This window comes from Gossypium hirsutum, chromosome A01, assembly GCF_007990345.1.
Source record: "Gossypium hirsutum isolate 1008001.06 chromosome A01, Gossypium_hirsutum_v2.1, whole genome shotgun sequence".
NCBI classification, from domain to species: Eukaryota; Viridiplantae; Streptophyta; class Magnoliopsida; order Malvales; family Malvaceae; genus Gossypium; species Gossypium hirsutum.
In genome coordinates, this window is record NC_053424.1 from 75,290,293 (window position 1) to 75,298,694 (window position 8,402).

General features: G+C 34.7%; 1 non-coding gene across 1 annotated transcript; it reads left to right on the forward strand.

The window, feature by feature from the left end:
• Positions 1-708: 708 nt before the first annotated feature.
• Positions 709-814, forward strand: LOC121207786 (small nucleolar RNA R71). Its single transcript, XR_005902914.1, has one exon. It is a non-coding gene; the product is annotated as a small nucleolar RNA R71 (small nucleolar RNA).
• The last annotated feature ends 7,588 nt before the right edge of the window (positions 815-8,402 follow it).

Genomic DNA, 8,402 nt, shown 5'->3' on the forward strand with positions numbered 1-8,402 from the left:
CTATTATGAAGCTCCGCAGCTAACAGACCTATTTGGTTATCCAAATTTTTTAGTGTTACCACTTAGCTTTGGATTAAGGCGTCATTCTTCGCCATGTACACCTTTAACGAATTCTCCAAACTATTAGATGTTTCAGCTTGCAGTGGTTTTTGAATTTGTTAAGTGAACCCTTGAGGTTGATTTGCTCTATCCTGTACGTAGATGTTGTTGGTCCATCTCTTTGGTTACTCCAAGAAAAGTTTGGATGGTTACGCCATGAAGGATTATAAAAGTTGGACTATGGTCCTTGTCCACTTCTATTTTGCTTTTGATTTCCTACATAACAAACAGACTCGGAATTTGATGGAAAATTCTTGAAAGAATTATCACCCCCACAATATACACAGGAAACAACATCAAATTGACTTGGTGGTTAAGCTGCAACATTATTAAAATTGTTAGTAGTAAATTGTTTCAACGTTGAAGAGATAGAAGATACCTGAGCTAAGAGTAAAGTGAGGGCATCTGCTTCATGCACCCTGGCTACTCGTCTTCCTGAAGTTGCTTGATTAGTCAGCGACTAGTAATTGTTACTGCTATTCCTTATTGATCTCGTAAGCCTCATTGTAAGACTCCGACAAGAGAGCACCATTCGCAAAAGTATCTACCATTAACCTTGTGTGTGCGTTGAGACCATTATAAAATGTCTCCAACTGAATGCAATGTGGGATTCCGTAGTGAGGGCATCAATAAAGTAACTCCTTGAATCTTTCCCATGCCTCGTATAGAGACTCATCATCCATCTACTAAAAAGTGGTGATCTCATTCTGCAACTTAGCATTTTTGCTAGGTGGGAAATACTTTACTAGAAACCGTTTAGCTAATTCTTGCCAAGTAGATATTGAATTGGATGGCAACGAATTAAGCCATACTCATGCTCAGTCTCGCAATAAGTATGGAAACAACTTCAATATCAATGTGTCTTCAGTTACATCGTCAATCTTAAAGGAATCGCTCACCTCCACTGTAACACCCTTAACCCGTATCCATGATCGGAATAGGGTTTCGAGACATTATCGAAACATTTAGAAACATTTTCAATTATCTTAGAGAAATTACTATTTAATTACTAAGGTCATTCCTAATGTCCCTTGATTGGGCCCTCGAGGCCCCATACGAGCATTAGAATCAAGTCGGGACTTAATCTGAAACTTTAAGAGTTTTTCTCGACTTTTCAAAAATTTTCCTAAGTGCAGGGCTCACACGCTTGTGAGATCTGGGGACATGCCCATGTGATCAAGCCATGTACTACACACGCCCATGCCCTTAACCTATCTAACAATCTGACTAGCAAGTCATGAACAAATTGGAGTCATACGGCCAAGTCACACACCCGTGTGCTAGGCCATGTGGCTAATTTTTATTTTCGAAATTAGGTGCAGTTTTCACACGGCCATGTAACACGCCCGTGTCCCTGCCTATGTGCCCAATTCTGAGCATTCTGTTTCCCATTTTCATGATACAGGGGACACACAGCCAGACCACATGCCCATTAGACAAGCCGTGTGTCACAAACAGCCTAGACACATGCCCGTATGCCTGCCCATGTGGACAAAATTAAGCCATTTCCTATCCTCATTTGTCACCCGAATTTACCATGTTCCTACACTAAAACACACCAAATTCAATCCAACCATTTCAAACATCCATCTCAAGCGAATTTCATCATTTACAAGGCATACCACCATATGCATACATGTTTATAATTCTTACCATGGACTAATCCATTTGATGGAAACACTTAAACAATTATCTAATATATGTGAAGATAGTATAGCATGACATTACAAGTGTATCAAAATGACCATTTCTAACCATTGTAATGGCTAGGCTACAAAACAACCATTACAAGCCATCATTGGCCAACTAAGCTTATACATGCCAATATACCAAAATGAGATAGTGGATAGTGTGATGACTGCTCCAACCGACTTCCAACCTTCACGAGCTTTGAGCACTATAAAACAGGGAAAAATAAATGGAGTAAGCATTTTATGCTTAGTAAATTCGTATAAAGGAAAATAAACTTACCGGTCTTATTTATTGACACAAGCACATTTACATACGTATTCCATAAATTTTGGGTAAGTTACCTAACAACATGCACTTATTCAAACAAGTTAGTCACATCATTTCATATCAATATCAAATAAACATTGATGAGCTCATCACTTTACAAGCTTCCATTAATTTTACCTATTCACTTCTTCAAGAGTCTTTACCGTCGAACTATTGAAATCTCGATGGGTGTTTAGGTAATATACACATATGCAAAAGAACCCATTGAGGTACATAATAAAAAGGCACACCCTTGAGTCGTACATTTTACCGTAGGATTACCAATCCAGGCTAAATCCTATCAGTAGCATATGCTCTAAAGAGCTTAATATGGATTACCCGTCCGAGTCAAATCCAATTTATAACCTAACTCAAGAGGGCTTACATTAGAACTACCCGTCCGGGCTAAATTCAATTTGCAACATATGTACTATTATTTTCAACCCACCAAAATTCAAAATTCGGCCAGGACTCAATAATTTGTCCATATTACACAACTTAAAATTATATCAATATGTATGTATGTCATCTCATACATAACAGTAAAATCATCCAATTCAATTAAAACATATTAACATACATTTTTAAGTTACACGAACTTACCCCGAAAATGGTTCTTTTTTTAGTTTCTAATAATCCGAAACCTTTTGCTTTCCTCGATCTAATTTTGTGGTTTGTCTTTTTGGATCTATATGGATAAATTTAACTATTAATCTATCACATTTCAATCACATTTGCAGTCTATTACTTCCTAGGAAAAATTACCATTTTGCCTCTATTCTTTTCAAAAATTATGATTTTGTTCCTAAGCTCAGAAAATAAAATTCATGAAATTTAACCCTATTTCCAATCCTAGCCGAAATTCATTTACTGCATCTACAGCACATGTATTTCACAAATTTTAGAATTTTCTATGGATTTTACCTCTTTTTCATTTTAGTCCCTAAATCAAGTTTTCATCAAAAATTGCTTTGTAAAAGTTGTTTATCTATTAACAAACATTCATTTTCTACCATAAATTTCTAATTTTCAGCATATTCATCCATGACTCAAATTTTATACCTTGATAACTTTCCAAATTAGTCCCCTAAATAGAGAGATTAAGTTATCTCGATTCCAAAAATATAAAAATCATTAAAAACAGGACTTGATTTCATACCTTATTGAGCATGAAAAGTTTTCATCCTCTCTCCTAGGGTTTCCATAGAAATTTTGGGGATGAAGATGAATAGAAAAGATGATAATTCTTTTTAATTATTTGTTATCTTTTAATTTTAGTGATTTCCAATTTAGTCCCTAGCTATTTTTAATTTTTCCATGGATGAGTCATTAAAATATCTACTAACTACCCTTCAATGGTCTAATTACCATTTAAGGACCTTAATTTTTGAATTCCATAGCTATTGGATACCTATAGCTACTAGAATAAAACTTTTACATTTTATGCAATTTAGTCCTTTACCTAATTAACCACACAATCGATAAAATTTTTGCATTAAAATTTTCATGTGAGCTTCCTATCCTGATACCAACCATAAAATAAAATAAAATAATTTTTTAAAATTTTGGCTCGGATTTGTGGTCTTGAAACCACTATTTCGATCTCACCGAAAATGGGCTGTTACATCCATGAATAGTGGAAGTTGAAGATGTGGATCATTTGTAGGCATTCCACTAAATTGGTTAATTGTCTGAAGCAACTAAAACATCACAGGCTTCAATTCAAACTATGGTGACTCGATCTCCGATCTCCTAATTCCTAGATTTAACTCATTAAAAAGTGGCACAACATATTGCCTTATAGCTCGATCCCTATCATCAGCAATAAAGATTGGATTATGAACATTAGTAGCTCCAATCCCTTAACATCGTTTTGATTTTCAAGGTGCATCTCTGCAGCTTATCTTTGGGCTAATCTTTCTCATCTTCTTTGTTGAAATGTCCACTCAATTTTAGGGTCTACAGGAAGTAGATCGACGATTCGATCTATCCTCATAAACACCTGAAAAAAATCATAAAACATAAATAAGGACTAAATTAAAAGTCCCCGGCAACAACATCAAAAACTTGTAACCCGTAGGTTTGTGCAAGTATACACAATTGTTATAAACTAATAAGTAAGTATAAGAGTTATCGTCTCCGTAGGGACTATACTTAAATCGATACTTGTAAAAATTACTACTTTCAAATTGGTTAAGAAAAACACTATAATTTTGAGTGATAGGTGTTAAATTAAATTAATTAAATGCAAGTTAACCTCAATGCAAATGAAATGCAATTTAAGGTGATGGTTTAGCATCGATCTTCATGAATTAACAATAATAACATGAATAAGCTAGAATAACTACAATATTTGACTCAATTCATTTTTCATCATGCTTAATAATGTTCAGAACATATTCCATGGCAACTCGATCGTTCATTAACTGGGAATCTCATATAATTTCAACCGAATCTTATACTTAAAAAAATATGCAAAAACCAATGTCATAATTTAACTCAGGACTGCTTAGAATTTATGTGAAGAAATAGGGACGGATTAGGTTTGAAATAATTTAATCACATAAATCTAAAGTTATGCAAGGTAATAAGTTCTCTTACCCTATTACGAACCTCTAATTTATTCTAATTAGAATATAAATTAAGCATGCACATTCCAATTATCAAGTCCATTACTTATCATCTGATTAGGATCGACTAACTAATTCTAATGCTTTCAAACATATTTTAATGCATGAAATACATAATAATTTTAATTTGAAGCATGAACAATTGACGCACAGAACATCATAAGCATGAATCAAATAAACTTTATCAAATTAACGTAATTATTCTAGCTAAAACAAAATTATGACATCATTTTGAATGGAAAAACGTCAAAACAATATGCAAACATTTGGAATAAAAATAAGATTAAGGAAGAAGAAACTCTTGCTGATTCTAGCAGTTCTTTGAAGACCAATCGTGGTGGCTTCCTCCATTTCTTGTGACTGTAAAATGCTCCTCAAGATGGCCGGCCAAGAGTGGTTTTCCTCAAGGTAAAATGCTAGCGAAAGGAGTCAGGGAAATGGGAAGCCTTATGTGTGGAAGAAAGGGAAGAAAAGGTGAGAGGAATATGAATTGATAGATGACTGAGTGATGAGGGATGATGGACTGAGAAGTGAGGGTTGGTATTTATAGTAGTGGGATGACATAGGAGTTTGCTAAAACTAGCTTAAAGATCCCTTGGTTCTCTCCTTTGCTTAGTGGGCATTGAAGTGTGGAAAGGGAGATTGATGGTTGCTTGATTCATGCACGATTTCATGCATGAATCATGTAAGAGGTTGGACAATTTTTTGAGCATTAATTGGGAGCTAATTTATGATTCTTTCAAAAGAGTAAGGACCTCTAAATTAATTTTCCCTAAGCTAATTTAGGCTACTCTTGATAGCTTTGTCGAATTTGGGTCATTCTCCCCCTTATTAGAGGGTTTTGACAGCCCAATTGAGAGCAAATTTCAGTTTTTTCAACAACTATCTTTCAAATTGCATTGCATTAAATTTGTAAGTCCAATTTAATGGGCTTTTCGTCTACATAAAGTAAAAATTAACTTGTGTGTAATATTCATTAGCTCCCATACTCGTTAATTCAATGGTTCAACTGGGATAATTCGAGCACAGATATTAACATGTAGCATAAGATAGTTAAATTATGAAAAATTAATATATAAATTTATAAAATTGCATACTTTACTAAAATTATGCCCATTGTCTCAATATGACAAAAATCACCCAATTAAATATCCAAATACTGAAAATTAGTATAAATTCTAAGAAAAAACTGATAGAAACAACTATAATATATATAAAATTTAGAGTTAACAAGTACTCACAAATGCGTCAAATTATGTAATTGGTGGAGTACTGATGCAAGATGGCCATCTAGTTGCTTTCGAGAGTTAGAAACTTAATGAGACGGAGTGACAATATATGATCCAAGAGAAAGTAATGGTTGGTGTGGTGTATTGCTTGCGCACATAGAGACATGATTTGCTAGGATCCAGGTTTGTGGTGTTTACCAATAATGTTGCAAACAGTTATTTTCTAAGCTAGAAAAAGTTGTCTCCCAAACAGTTTTGTTGGCAAGTTTTCCTAGCAGAGTTTGATTTTAGCATGGAATATAAGTTGGGGAGTGCCAACACTGTGGCTGATACACTTCGCCAAAAGATGGAGTTTTTGATAATCAGCTAGCTTGATAGCTCTCTGATAAACAATAATATATACATATTTTTACCCTATGATTGGCATATTTATGGATGATTTTTCCTTGGTTTCATTGAATTTGATGCTCCTGATCCTTTAATTTCATGTTTTATACCCAAGAAAGACTAGGATAGCAAAAAGAGCGAGAAACGGGCCAAAAGTAAACAAATTGGTCCTAAATCAGTGTTTCACACGGCCTAGGCACTTCCACACGGGTGATCTACACGCTCGTGTGTGACACACGGGTAGACCGCATGCCCGTGTGGCATGGTCGTGTCGACATTAATCCAAGTTAGAATTGCACACGGTTTGAGCACCTTCACACGAGCGTGGCACCAGACCATGTCCCTGTCGAGCTCAAGTATAGTTCTACTCGAAAAAGGGCACTTTGGAGGGTTTTGAAGCATTCTAAAGCCTATATAAACACCCTAGAAGAGGATTAAAGGGGACACACAGAGTAGATGGCAGATAATTACTCAAGAACAGCCATCGGAATCAGCTTGGAGACAGGATCTACATCAAGACTGAAGATTTCCATCCAATTTCCTAGAAGTTCTTTGGGGTTCATTATGTTTTGTTGTTTTCCATACTTTGAGATGTGTTCCCTTATTATTATGAACTAAATTTCCTAAATACCTAAGGGAGATGAAACCTAGGATGAATATTATTACTCTTTGATTTTGTATGATAAATACTTGTTCTTATTCTTAATTGTGAGTTTTAATCCTTGTTTTAATATTCCAGGATATTAATTCAGGTCTTTGATGTGCTTATTCAGTGGAGGAAAAGTCCCTATTTAAGAGTAGATCATTCATAATTAAGCAAAGTTACATGAAATCCTAGAGATAGGACGACATAAATCTGCCTGATTAGAGCCAAATCTAATAAGGGAATCCATAGATCGACTTACTGCGACAATAGGGGTTTTAATTAGAAAGAGATTTCGATTAATCAACCTAGAGTCAGTTGTTTTTAGTCTCGAAAGGGATATTAACATAAATCAGGGATTTCTACGGAATAAGTCAAGTGAATAAATCGTCTAATTCAAAGGTAATAAGTGAAGTCTAGGTGGATTCTTTCTTGGGTATTGTCTTCTCCATCAGTTTTTCAAAACTATTTTCCAAACTTAATCTCTGTCGTAATCTTAGCTAATTAGATAATTAGTTTTAGGTAAACATTCTCTTAATTTTTAGACTAGATAATAAAAAGATAGTAATTACTTGTACTTTTAGTCCTCGTGGATACGATATTTTCGGTCTCATCATAACTATACTACTATTCGATAAGTGCGCTTGCCTTAAGTCGAATTTTTAGTTAGTTTAGAGACCATCAAGTTTTTGGCTCCATTTCTGGGGACTAAGATATTAGGAATGCTTAATTTTTATTACTTTATCCTTTTTTTATTGCAATTTAATTTAATTTTTAATTTTGCTTAAATTTCTAAATTTTCTTTTATCTACTTCTAGCAGGTTTTTATAGTTTATGACTAGAAGAAACCCATCAGGACCTCTACTTTTTGATAGTGAGATCGAAAGCACAGTGCGCAGAAACCAAAGAGAAATAAGGTGAAGCCTTCAATACATAGAGGAAGAGCAAGAGGACGAGATTCGTACCACAACCGAGGAGATGGCTAAAAATCAGAATAATCCGCTACCTTCTCTGGTTGCTGCAAATCCAGTAGATCAGAATCCTACTCCTCGTACTATATATGATTATGCTAAACCTACTTTAACAAGAATTGAATCGAGTATAGTTAGACCTGCTATTACTGTAAATAATTTTGAACTGAAACCTAACACGATTCAAATGATACAACAGTTTGTTTAGTTTGATGGTTTGCAGGACGAGGATCCAAACACTCATTTAGCGAATTTTCTAGAATTTTGTGACACCTTTAAGATCAATGGCATTTCTAACGATGCCATTCGCCTTCGGTTGTTTCCCTTTTCATTAAGGAATAAGGCTAAAAAGTGGTTGAACTCGTTACCACGAGGGTCAATCACCTCTTGGGAACAAATGACCGAAAAATTCTTACTTAAATATTTTCTGCCAGTTAAAACGGCT